The sequence below is a fragment of the Anabrus simplex genome, chromosome 1 (genome assembly GCF_040414725.1).
Source record: "Anabrus simplex isolate iqAnaSimp1 chromosome 1, ASM4041472v1, whole genome shotgun sequence".
NCBI lineage: Eukaryota > Metazoa > Arthropoda > Insecta > Orthoptera > Tettigoniidae > Anabrus > Anabrus simplex.
In genome coordinates this window covers 494575996-494590383 of record NC_090265.1, presented here as the reverse complement: position 1 = coordinate 494590383, position 14388 = coordinate 494575996, and the positions used below count along the sequence as shown (strand labels likewise).

At 37.7% G+C, this 14388-nt stretch overlaps 1 protein-coding gene across 1 annotated transcript in view; it reads left to right on the top strand.

Moving 5' to 3' along the window:
• The first annotated feature begins 934 nt into the window (after positions 1-934).
• Positions 935-14388, top strand: part of LOC136857008 (ankyrin repeat domain-containing protein 65) — a 51042-nt gene continuing 37588 nt past the window's right edge. The window contains exon 1 of the mRNA XM_067135342.2: positions 935-1070. The gene's annotated coding sequence lies outside the window, so the exon portion shown is untranslated. The remainder of the gene's footprint in view (positions 1071-14388) is intronic.

Sequence of the window (14388 nt, the reverse complement as noted above, 5' to 3'; positions counted from 1 at the left end):
TGTAAAAACTGTGAATGTTTTTACATTGGACAGACTGAAACAGGATTTGACATCAGATATCAAGAACATCTGGTAGCACTTCTGCTACATAAGCATGAAAAATCAGTAGTTGCTGCACATCTTCATGAGATAGGACATGAAGTAACAAATATACAGAATTATCTTGCTATTTTACACACACATCCAAAAGGAGTAAATCAGAAAGTCTAGAAATTTATAGAAATAGGTCCTCAGCATTTGCTCAGTGATAAAATTGAGAATGAAAATTTATAACAGTATCAAGGTTTAGCAGCAACTGGATATTTCTTAGATGACACACACCTATAGTCGACCCAGCATAGATGTAATAAATTCATAACGCACATAGCTCCTACTCTTAAATGAAATAGTATAATATTCTTTGAATATAATTGTATATAATGTAGAGCAAGAATTAAATATCACCATTTCACCACCTGATGTTGGAGCAAAGTCTCTGAAATGTGTAATGGAATAAATCACTTACCGGTAATAAAACTTATAACAAGTAACAGAATAAACAAATTTATTCTTATGGATTTCCTTAATATCAAGGGGCTGTCATAACCAGGCCCTCCAAGAAGTTTACAATGAGGAAACTGGATTCACTTGTGAATTGCAGTTTTAATGATACAGATGTCTAATGCCCCCAAAAACAGAAGAATAACAAAAACACTGTGCCAATGGCAACATTGTTGATGTAGAGCAAGATACAGGATGAAGGTGTATTTGAGAAAATTCCTTGATAACTCCATTATCAATAAATGTTTTTTGTGTGTTGTTCTTGATAAACAATGATGTATGTTTAGTTAGATGGTGACAAGAGAAAAAGGTGATGTTGGAAAGGAAGTTGCTATAGAAAGAGAGAGAGAGATGGTGTGTGGGCTGGAGAGTGTGCATAGCTTGTGATCAGGATCTATAAATAAAGGAACCAGCTGCGCAGTATTCAGTGTTCTCTCTGTGGGATAGCAGCACACATTGCTCTGTTTTCTCTGTTACTTTGTGGATACAACTTCAGCTCATTATTGCACAAGTTTGAAGAATACTTTGTGGTAAGCTTTTCATGTTCTGCATTTTTTGTCAACATAAGATTGTAGATGTACGTTGTTACTTGATATGATAGAATGGGTTTACTCAAATCTAAAATCGAAGGGTATATGGAAATCTACATTTAAAAACTTGACAATATAAAATTTGTAAGGGTTGAGAATTTCAGAGAGTGAAACACAGGTAATGAAAAGGATAGAGATATATATATGAGATCAGTTTAGAGCTTTAGTTGTAGGATACTGTAAACGAGCAACCATTTGGTAACAATAAGGTTATATTCGTTGATAGGAAAAGTAGTCTGGCTCCATGGCTAAATGGTTAGCATGGTGGTCTTTGGTCCAAGGGGTCCCGAGTTCAATTCCCACCTGGGTTGGGTATTTTAACCTTCATTGGTTAATTCTGATGGTTCAGGGGCTGTATTATAGAAAAGACCCCATCCTCACAGATGCACAGGTCATGTATAAAGCATCATCTCAAAAGACTTTCACCAGCCCTCTTCTGAAGCCACATGGAAAATGTATGTTGGGTATTCAGCCCGAAAGCTGGTTTGATCCTGTACAGCTCCACCAACGGCTGTCATAGATAGCCTAGGTGTCACTGAAGAAGCATACTAGGGAAATGAAGAGTGAGGTAGTTTCCCGTTGCTTTCCTCACTGGGCCAGAAGTTGCACATGTAAAATAAATAAATCAATATATTATGAAAGAAATATCTCTTTAGAGTACCAGATACAAAATAACCAGGCCATTGATTTTTAGAAACTGAATACAATAAACTACACGTAGCTTTCTGGATCAAAACCAACTTCAGTAAAACAGGATATTTATAATTGAAATTTGACAGAGACAGAAAATATACTGTCACCTTTACTATTTATAACTCTGATAGATGATATCATGAAGACAACAAAGGCAGCATATTATTTGCTGCTGATATTGTATACTGGGTTAAGATGAGGGAGAAGTTAAAGAACAGCTTGATGCTGTAAATGGAAAGATTGAGGAATAGAGGATGAGAATCAAAATGCAGGAAGGGAAGATAATGGTGATTTCAGCACAACAATAAATATCATAAATGTCATTGATATTGTGAAGTGCTTAGGAAGTGAATTAATGGAGAATTCAAGAATGTTGAGGATACAACTTGAAAATATTTTCGATTACAGAGAAATGAGATTTATCAAAGAAGGCTAAACAAAAAAAGAAAAAAACAAAAAAAAAAGTAAATTTAATATGGGTTGCAGAAATTATATTTTTGAGAAGATTGTAAAGAAGACATGGGGAAATATATACTCATAAGCAACTGAATAAGAGATACCTGGATAGTTAGCGTATAGCACCCACTTTCAACCGGATGATGGAGGTATAGTATGACAGACTTTTTACCACATTTCACGAGTCCATTGGTGCCGACATGCAGTGAGCAGATATACTCTGCTGAGACTGTGGGTTCTATACCCCATTGTGAGCAGATGGTTCTGGATGATACGGTTATTGACACTTCGATGTTGTCTGGCATTGAATTCACGAGTGGCGTGATGCACTGCAATTCATGTATCTGTTCTTACCATCCGAGGTAGCCTGCGGAGACCCCTGTATTCAACACATAGCACACCATGGCAGTTGACCCTGGCGGCGGTGGTTTTGCTTGAATCCACTAATGTGGAAAGCCCTGTGCCTACAAGACTTCAAAGATTAAATGGCCCTTGTTTATTGCACTGAAAATCTGGCAGTGATCAAAAATGCACTAAGATCTTGTATCTTACCCAACCTGTGTTCAGCTGTTACTCACATGGCCAATACAGGGCTTGATGTCATCGTAATCACATTCCATGCTGTACTAGTACATTCTTGGGGCTGACCCCAGCGTCATTTCACCAGAAACAGCAGCTATCTCTGATTCAGTTGCTCATCATTGTAGTGACAAAAGAAAACATAAATGGAAAGATTCATAGGGGAAAAGTTGAGCGATGTATAAGAGCGGTAGGCAACCTTTGAGGTATGAAGAGCCATTTTCCTAGTGGTTTAACATTGCTGAAGAGCCATTTTTCAAAATGTGTTGCACGATGGGGATGCAAGCAAAATGCTTTGTTTTTTATTTTAATTTTAATACTTATATTTATTAGTGACATTGAGAACAATCATATTTTAAAAACAATAAACAAAATGTGAACTATGATTAAAAACCCAATTCTGGGATGATCTAGAAAAGACCATCCATAGAGATAGAGCCATTATCGTAGGAGACCTGAATGCACAGATCAGGACAGATAGGACTGGGTATGAGAAGGTGGTGGGACCACATGGGTATGGCTGAAGGAACACAGAAGGGAAACATCTCCTTGACTTCTGCATTAGGAATGATTGGTGGTGAAAAATAGCTGGTTCAACAAAAAGAGTCAGTCATAGGGTTGCATGACACAGTTGGGATGGACAGCATAAGACTAAATGATTATGTCATCAGAGGTGAAAAAGGGAGTAGGCCTCTACCAGATGTCAAAGTAATATCTAGTGAGAACCTTGACAGTGACCACCGGTTATTAGTAGCAGATTTGGTAAAGACTGTAACATGCCACTTCAGAACTTCAGGAAATGGACAACAGAGCTGACTTTCAGGATAAGAGAAGATATCACTTGCCAAGAGATGAAGTGAAGAAGGAGCCAAACTGGAAAAGGAAGTAATTGAAGTCTGTGGGAAGACAAGTCTGAAAGTAAGGAAGAAAGAGTCATCATGGTGGAATAAAAGAGTGATAACAGCCATAAGAAAAAGGAATACATCATGGAAAGAAAGAAACTGCGGGATAATAAAATCAGAACTCGTAAGGGATGAGACAAAGATCAAAGGCTTTGAACAGGTTTACCAAGAAGTTGAAGGTCAAAAGTATGGTTTAAGAAGAGAAGACAAAGAGTTGGGAGATTTTTGCACAGGAACTGGAGAAGGAAGCAGAGGCAATATGAGGTTATTATATAATGTGGTCCAAGGCAAAAGGATACCGTCAAGATAAAATTGAAATATAGTCAGGAAAGAATGTGATATCAAAGAGGTTCTGAAGAACCATTTCAACTGCCTCCTGAATGGCTCAGAGGAAAAGAGAAACATAGAGCCAGACATGGAAGCTTGCTCAGAGGAGGCCCCTTTTATGTAGACAGAAACAGCATCAAGAACTATGCCTAAAGAAAAATCACCAGATGAAGTGAATGTAGACATGATCCAAGCAGCAGTGGTACAGGGTCTGCAATGGCTACACAGAGTGCTTAATTTAATGTGGAAGGACAAAAAGGTACCTGTAGATTGGAACAAGGGTGTTATCATTCCTCTGTTCAAGAAGAGAATAGGCAAAAATCCATCAACTCTAGGGGGATAACTCTCCTCTTACTCATCATCTATAGATCTTATTCAGTGCCAGATTGCAGATAGCAAAGTATTGGGAGAAAGGTAAGAATCTGATCCTGGTGTTCCTGGATATTGATAAGGTATGTTGTGTCACAAGAAAGAAAATCTGGTAGTACTTTGCCCAGATGTTGTACAAGGATTGTACCAGCTATGTGTGAGCTGGAGAGGGGTACTCATGATAATTATAATAATTATAATGAAGAGCATTAACAAAACTTCAGGGGAACTCAATGCAGTTGCCTTTGCTGATCACATGACTTGGAGAGAAGCAGAACGAGGTGTAGGCAAGACTCGACACATGGAAGGCCAAGATCAGTGAAACTAAGACGGTGGTGATGGCACTACCAACCAGCAAGCATCAAACAAACAGACCACCAGTTGAAGACTATGGACAGTTTCACCTACCTCAGCAGAATACTCTCCAGAGAGAACTTAGCCACAAAAGGGATCACCAATAGGGTGCAAAAGAGTTCCCTCTTCTACCAACAAGTAAGGACCCTTCTTTGGGATGTCAAAATTTCAAAGAAAGCAAAATTAGCAATGTTCAATGGCTGCTTCATACCGATCTTGACCTATTGTATCAAAGCATGCACGCTCAGAGAGAGAGATTCATGAAGACTGCAGTCATCAGAGATGAAATTCTTCAGGTCTACTATCCAGAACATCAGAAAGGACATGTTAAGGAATGAGGTGAGGGAGGAATTTTAGATTAAGATATCTTTGCTAGACGGAGTCAGTGACAGGTGATGAGGATGGAGCTGAGGAGAACATCCCAAGTGCCCTTAGAAAGAGAGTAGAAGAAATGTGCCAGGTTGCAAGACCTAGAACTTGCTGGATGGATGTAGTCAAGACTGATATTGCAGGTAGGAAGGACAATGAATGAAGAACGGGACGTTTATGAATAGAGGAGAGTGGGAGAGGTTTGTCAATCCAGCAAACTGGAACTATAAATCAATGATGAACATAATGAATGTAATCATCATTCTACAGATTGAAATATTTGAGGTGCATTGGAGTGTGCCTATATTAAAAGCTGATTTATGAAGATATTAAGGGAATGTCTTAAAAATTCAAATTAGCATAAATAAGAAACTCTGCAAATTGCAAACATTATATGAGTATCATTATCATTAATGTGTAAGTTGACACTGTATAGCCTAGCATCAGCCAATTTGATGTAGTCAGAAATATAACTGGAAACTGATATACGTTAACAGTTATGAAGATGAAAATCAGTTAGTCTTGATCTGTATTTTGACACTGTAGCCAGTATTACAACTGAATTGAGTTTCAAATTACTCAGCTAATGAGCACTATATAACAATTTTTAATTTCAAATAATACTCAATAACATCCTCTTGTTTATCAAACTAACATTTTTTAAATAAAATGTTCAAGTTTATAGATTAAAAAAAGTAAGGCAGGCACCTAAAATCTATTAAGAGGGCATCAAGGCACTCACAGGCACTGTGTAGCCAATGTCTGGTTTGTAATGTAAATGTAATATTTACAAACAATGACTTTGAGAGCTCACACTTGAGACAAGTTCACATGTAACTTCAAAGCTTTTCAATCTGTCAAAATGTGATGGACTAAAAAGCTTTAAAATTACGTTAACTAATTTGACTGAAAAGTATGGCTTCCTTCTTAACAAACAAGGTCACATGGTTTAACAAGCATACAATTTGCCTAGCTCTTCGCTTTTAAAGAAGTTAATAGGAATGATGTGAACTGACCACAAATTGTTTCATTTCTTTCTTGCTTTCTTGAGAAACATGGAATGATTTAAAAAAAATGTTTTGTTCCCTGATCAATGTATATATTAGGAAATTCTCTTCTTTATTCACACTCTTTAATAAATTATACACAAAAGTCTTTCTCTTGTTGGTTTGTTTCCTTTATTAAGGAATACTGTAACTTCTCATAATACAAACTAATGTACATGAAATCAAGTCATATAGGAACACATGATAGTATAAACACAGTGGCATGTCGGCATCAGAAGAGGGAGCCATGGAAAAGGAGATGAAGATAAACACTTAAGCACAGAAGGACAACAACTATCTCCACGTCTTCATACACCGCCATCTTCAGTAGGTAGGCTCCTTCTTTTGCATCCATTACTTCTCATCCCCAACAAGTTCTTTTCTGCTTCCTAGCTTCATCAGGAGGGTGAGTTTCAAAATTCATTGAGGGGACTCTTGATTGATCTTCAGGGGTGATGACCTAGATGTTAGGCCCCTTTAAACAACAAGCATCATCATCATCATCATCATTTTGATTGATCTTCCGTTTTGTTGTGGGAAGTGTGGGATGAGAAAAAATCTGCATGAGCATAGGAAAGTAAAGAGAAAAAAAAAAGAGGAGTACAGTTGATAAAAGGCTAGAAGCACATAGGACAAACACATAAGGAGAAAAGGAACCCAATGGGTTGATGTTTTGTTACTTGTTTGTTTCTTTCCATTACTTAAACTAATGCATGTTGTTATAAAGAGGGGAAATTTGGGTATTTGTTGTTCATTTGGGAAACTGCACAATTGATTCAAGAAGTTCTGTTTCCTTTAGAAGCTTGTTTCTTCCCTCTGAAAATAAAATACTTCATATTATTACAGTATCACAAAGGAGTATCCATAGGAAATGTTCTTGTAAGAATGGTTGTACACAAGTCTAATGGTGAGTGATGGAGTTATTAAGACAGCCATAGCATGAGGAGTGGGGAGAGAGGGTAATGCCCTGCATCACTAATATAATACAATACCACTTCATGCCAGCATCACCAATCCAGCTGGCAGGTAGTGTAGATGTTAGCTCTTGTTGATCTTTTGTTAAATATCATAGTGCATATGTATATTCTTGGACATTAATCTTAATGTGTAATTGACTATTTGAAAAGCTGACTTGTGCAGTGTAATAGCTAGACAGGTCTTGATTATATTCTCAACAAGCTTGGGTTTGGAAATGGATTCACTATTGCTTGAAGTATGATACTGTAGAAATAACACACAGATTATCCAAATCTGCAATTACTTTCTTTAAAATGTATTCTGTGTTTATTAGCTCAGCTGGTCCAAGGTCACAAATACCAGCTGTTTGGATTTTTTGTTTCCTAGTGGTTGCCAACCTTGGTGCTATAAAAAGCCTTCTGAGACTCAAGAACAAAGTTTAAAAATACTCCCGTCATGTGTAGAGGTCTAGGATATAAACATACTGTGTGTCTTTTTAGTTCCGGTTGGCAAGGAACAGATTGCACTTCAAACTAATTTATATTAATGTGGAGTTGATATTTTTAGAGAATTTTTCTTTTTTAATACTAACTAGGGATCGACTTATGAAATACTGTCCCCTCATAAATATTTTCTAATGATTATAGCTAAACAGTGTGGAGCCTCCATGGCTCAGGCAGCAGTGCGTCGGCCTCTCACTGCTGAATACCGTGGTTCAAATCCCGGTCACTCCATGTGGGATTTGTGCTGGACAAAGCGGAGGCGGGACAGGTTTTTCTCCAGCTACTCCAGCTCTGTCATCTTTCATTTCAGCAACACTCTCCACTATCATTTCATTTCATCTGTCAGTCATTAATCGTTGCCCCAGAGGAGTGCGACAGGCCTCAGCAGCCGGCACAATTCATATCCACGCCGCAAGTTAGGGGCTTTATTTATCCCATCCCTGACCCGGTCATTGAGTGGAAAACAGGTTGTAGGTTTTTTATAGCTAAACAGTGTATTGCAGCACTTGAAGTGGGATCTTAAAAATTAAATGAATGGGAAGAATTCCCACTTGATCAGTCTTTCTCACATCCTTTCTCCATTTATTTAGCCTAGGATAATATATTTAATACTCTCATTTTCCAAGGAAATATTTCTCTGCTGGTAGGATATAGACATAGTTAATAATCTCATAACGTTTAACTTAAATTACTACTGAAGTCTTACAAGTTGATGCACCAAATGAACACATGCACAAAATATTAAACATAATTTTACATTTGAACACTATGATTTATTCTACCTATTGATCACTTTATAAGAAGCTAGCATTCTTTAAATATGATAAAAGAAATAGTTTGAATGGCAAAATTGATTCAAATTTAGAGGTCACATCTAAAGTTTAGCGCACAGGAAATGTATATACCAGGGGATTCAAAACTGAAGTAGACATGGAGGTGCTGAAGTACAACTTTTGAACAGGGATATATAGTTTAGGATGAAATCATACGATTGTCAGGAATAGCTTAATGGACAATTTAATTTATTTTTCAAAACTGCTCTACATTTGTAAAAAATGCAGAACTTGATTGATTAATATCGTGAGGCTGTGGAGAAGCCTGGGTCTTTCTATTGGGCGACCAGCATGTGTGGGTATGAGATGATAATGAGGTAGGGAGAGGGTGAAATTTAGTGTCAGCACGTAGCCTACTGCAGTTGAATAACACCAGGGATCTAGATTCACAATTAAGTATTTATTTATTTTCCACCTAGTCGATATAATGATTGCTTAAGGCAATTTTTAATGGTCAAAAGTGGTACATGTTTCGTATATTATCAACATCTTCAGCCACATAACACTGTTTAGGTGGCTGAAGATGTTGATAATATACGAAACATGTACCACTTTTGACCATTAAAAATTGCCTTAAGCAATCATTATATCGACTAGGTGGAAAATAAATAAATACTTAATTGTGAATCTATTGAAGTGCGATACGGACCATGAAGCTGATTTTATGTAACCAGGGATCTAGTCAAGACTCAACAGCGTCATATCGCCTCACTCCATATGAACACTGTAGAGAGGCTTGGAATTGATTCCAGACTTTTGGTGCGCAATCTAGTAATTAGAAATTGCATACCACAGCCTCTCCTACCCTACCGGGCAACAAACTCTGATAGTAAACATTTTTTTCCACCAACAGGACTTGAACCAGCCAACCACAGTGTCAAACTTTGAAGACTTGGCACCTTAACAGTCATGCGCACTAGGAGAGCTAATGCAGAACTAACAATCAGTAAGGGAGAGTCTGCATTTAATGTGGTGGGCAACAGTTTGAATAGCTTTTGTAAACAGAATCCAGTAATGAACTTCATTCCAGTTCTGTATTGACTTAAAATATCTAAGATGAAATTCTAAAAAAATTTGATTGTCTAAAGTCCACCTGTTCAATACACATTTGTAACTAAATAAAATCTGTGTTAAAAATGTACACAGATTCAAACTTGGATGAATTTAGTTGTACGTGTGGGTGCAATCGTATTTAATACAATATTGGTTGGCTGAAGGAAATACTTAAAAAATTTGTGAAGACAATTAGATGTTGTTCTATTTGTGAAGTGAAGTTTTGAAAAATCTGTTACATTTCTTCACGGAGAATACAAGTATAGCCAGGATCTAAAAGTGGAAACAAAAAGCTGAGTATGAGAACGAAAAATGAAGTAGAAGTAAAAGATAATATGAATAGTCGCAAAATATTACTCGCGTCCTCTTTCCTCCAGTCCTGTACTTCTATAGATCAGGTTGGGTCGGTGTTGACCTCCACACTGAGTGGCGACCGTTCCGATGTTGCAGTGGGTTACAAACGTGTATTGAACAGGCGGACTTTACACAATCAAATTTTTTTAGAATGTCATCTTAGAAACAGTGTCCTGTGTCAAACTTCAACTGTTTGCACTTCATCTTCACTGATTGTCAGTTCTGAATTTTTTTAGAAATGTAGAATATTTTGGAAAAATAAATAAAATAAATTGTCATTTATATCATTCTTGACATTCCTCAGTTTGCACTGTCATAAGGCTACGTCCTAGGCTGCTTTCCTTTTCAAACGTTTTTGTATTTCAACCCCTTTGTGGGGTATTTCAGTTTCTATGCATCCTTTTGAATTACCCTGTATAGGTAAAGATAGTTATAAACATTTTCTTGCCACTGTGATGATTGGCTGTACTTTATTAGATGTGAGATGTGAGATATGGCAATTGTACATATTCACAAGTAGTACATTCTGTCTTTTGCCTCTAAGTAGTAATAGAATTTGGAAAATTTATTGAACCACAAGGTTTGAGGAAAAAAATTGGAAGTCCTGATGTCTCTATCACATGAGGAACTGGAAGTTAATAATGAGTTGTTCATATCTGCATCATTTAAAAATGCTGTTGGTCATCTTTTACCTCAGGATCTTTTCACTTTTATCTTCAGAAAATACTGTAATAATACATTTTTCAAGCTGCAGATACCCCTCCAATCCTAGTTTGAGATTAAGTGCAGAACATATATCACAACAAAACAAAATATCAGCAACTTCTACTTTAGTGCTTATCCCAACTGGTTGTGGGGTCTGCTTCATGGATCTGCTGTCTCCATTTAGTTCTGTCTTGGCCATATTTCAATGAATGTTCACGTTCTTGAGGTCTTTATGGAGTGTGTTGATGCAATGTTGCATAGGTGGTCCCTTTGGTCTTCTGGATGCACCTCTAGGTTGTAACCTGTCTTGGCAGTTTTGTAGACTCCTGCTCATAAAATTTGCCCAAACCATCAGAGGCAGCTCCCGTGCATTTTCTTGAGGATATGTGCAGTGCTAAACCACTTTTTGATGGTTTTGTTGGAAATGTGATCAAAATTAGTGACTCCTGCTGTTCATCTTGGCATCTTTGTCTCTATTACGCTTAACTGGCATTCTATCTCAGTCTACTGGCATTCACAACCATAGAGTGCGACAGGACAGATGACAGTACAGTAAATTTTGGATTTTAGATAATATTTCATCATGCAGTCACAAGTGACCCCTATTGTTGTTTGCCACTTCATTCAGGCTGCATTAATTCTCAAGATGACCTCCTCGACTAGTCGACCAACTTCAACTACGTATTGTAGAACAAAGGTGTTTGAACCTTCTCACTTGCATCAGGTCATTGCTGTCTACTTTGATGGTTCCCATTTCTTGTGCATCTTTCATTATGTACTCGGTTTCCTTCTTGTTGATGTGCTGTCAGTATTCTACCAGTTAGTCGCTCCATTCTGGAGTTTGTCATTGTAGATCCTGTTTGTTCTCTTCAGCCTGCATGAAATTGTCAGCATTGTCTACAGTAATGGCCAGCTATTCAGTTCTGCATAAAGCAGCTGCACCCAAACCAAACCCAAACCCCATGGCACTACATCCCATGAAGGGTCTTGGCCTACCAAGCGACCACTGCTCATCCCGAAGGCCTGCAGATTACGAGGTGTCATGTGGTCAGCACGATAAATCCTCTCGGCCATTATTCTTGGCTTTCTAGACCGGATAAAGCAGCTGCACCCAGTTCACAAAATATTCTGGCACACCATATTCCTGAAGCACTAGCCACATGAGACTGTGTGATACACAATTGAAGGCCTTCTCAAGGTCCAAGAATGGGGGATGAAACAGTGTATCTTTCTCACAGTGTTGATCAACTAAGATCCATTCAGCATGAATTGCTTCAATTGTACTGTTGTTCTTCACAAATCCAGCTTGGTTACTAGTAGCTGAATAATCTCACAAATTATTTTGTCTAGAACATGCTCGTAGACCTTCATAGGTGACACAGCAGCCAGATAGGTGGATAATTAGCAAACTCAGCGGGACTTCCTTTCTATTTAAAGAGGGGTACAGTAATGCTCTGTTGCCAGTTGGTCAGGATTTGTCCATCTCTGATGACCTGGTTGAAGAGCTGTGCTAACTACCCTGTTGCATCCCGGCAGTGAGAATACCATAGCTCTGCTGGGAAGATCTTCTGGACCAGTGACCTTTCCTGGCTTCATTTTCTTCAGAGCAGTCTTGGCCTCGTTCACTTGAATATTTCTTTGTCAGGCCCTTGGACAACAGACGTAGTCAGGGTTGGAATGTGCAGGAATCCTTCAGTTGAGATCTTCTGGAAGTAGTTTCATCATTCTCAAGTTAACATTTTCATCATTACCACTGTAAAATTGATGGATGTTTTGTGTTGTTTAGGTTTAGCAATTTGTTAAATGTCTTGTTCTCCTTCACACATGTCAAGTTTTGTGTATAAATTTGCAAATATTGACAACAACAACAAACAGAAATTTGATTGGCCAGCATATTAAATTAGATGACCAACTGTCCTCAGTGAACAACTCTAAGCCTGTAAAAGTTTGCCTGTCAGAAGGAAACATGTCATTAATTGATCCTTTCATTTATAGTTCTAAGTAATAGAAAGGAATAAACAAGTGACAGATCAAGTGTCACACACACACACACACACACACACGCACGCACACACACACACACACACAGACACACACACACAGACACACACACACAGTGTCAGAAACAATGTGAACTGCATATATGAGCCTTAAATGGTTGATTGCACTGATAAATACAGTATATTGAAAAAAAATTAAATCTTGTGCCATTGTCATTTTATCAACTGCTGAAGTTAGCAAATTGGATTGCTTTGCAGGCAAATTCAAATGGACTTTGCGAGGTGGTGTTGCTAAATCTGCATGTGACTTAAGTCTGGCTTCAGAGCACCAATCGAAGGAAAAAATTTTGCCAGGGAAGGGATTTGAACATGGACCTCCGAGCTGATGGGATCACACCATAGCAAGTACACTATGGTGACACCAGCTGAAACCCACAGTGTGTTTGTGTTTGATGCTGATTTCTTGGTGTCAGAAATGTTTGTTAAGCAGCCATGTTTACAATTAAATTGAAATAACAAATAACGTAGTTCAACCTATTCCATACAAGTAAATAAGAAATGTGGTGTTACATTCCTATTTAATTATAAGCAGGAGCGGTACCAGTTTTGACCCCAATCTGGGTCATCATCAGCCGAATCAAATGCAAAAACAATGCATAGGTAAACAAGAAATTAAAGAATGAGTCTTTAACAAAAACAGTTGAAGAAGCAATATAAGATAATGGGGATAGGCACTGCACGATTTTAAATCGTAAAATCTAGAAGAAGTAGAAGGTCAGTCACTTAAGGCGCAATCTTCTGAATAGTAGCACAACACACGCAAAGTTCGGCACTGTCTCAAAATGTTTACGAGAACCGGAAAACAGTTAAGTGAGCCAGCCTGTTCTCCGCTTCTCGTAAACATTTTGAGACAGTGTCGAACTTTGCGTGTGTTGTGCTACTATTCAGAAGATTGCGCCTTAAGTGACTGACCTTCTACTTCTTCTAGATTTTACGATTTAAAATCGTGCAGTGCCTATCCCCATTATCTTACATTGCTTCTTCACCTGTTTTTGTTAAAGACTCATTCTTTAATTTCTTATTTACCTATGCATTGTTTCTGCATTTTATTCGGCTGATGATGACCCAGATTGGGGTCGAAACCGGTACCGCTCCTGCTTATAATTAAATAGGAATGTAACACCACATTTCTTATTTACTTGTATGGAATAGGTTGAACTACATTATTTGTTATTTCAATTTAATTGTGATACAGTTCAATACAGAACATCATGAAATTTTTATCTTTAAAAGCAGCTATGCGCCAAGTATACAGTGGACTTGGACTCGCATTGCAACGCAAGCCTTCTGAGGGATCTTGGACAGATCTTCAGTCTTGATGTGAGACGTGATATAACAAGAAATCTGGATAAACACAAGAAAAGGGAAGGGGGAAAAAAAAAGAAAGACAAATAAGGTGATGCAGAAAAGAAGAAAAGAAACCTAACAGTTCAATATAAGTAATGGAAAGGAACAAACAAGTGACATATCATGTATATAAAGAGGACATTAATAGAATATGTTTCTATTCACGTTCATATATTTCGGTATATGACTTTATTAATAGTTTATTATGTTTATTGAGCTGTGTACAGTTGTGCCTATACTTCCATAGAATTGCACTGCAGAAAATGTGAGGAGATTGTCAGAAACTCATCTCTTTTCGGCTTCTGAATAAGGCACTTGTAACTAAAGCTTAATAGAAGAGAGTACATTTTA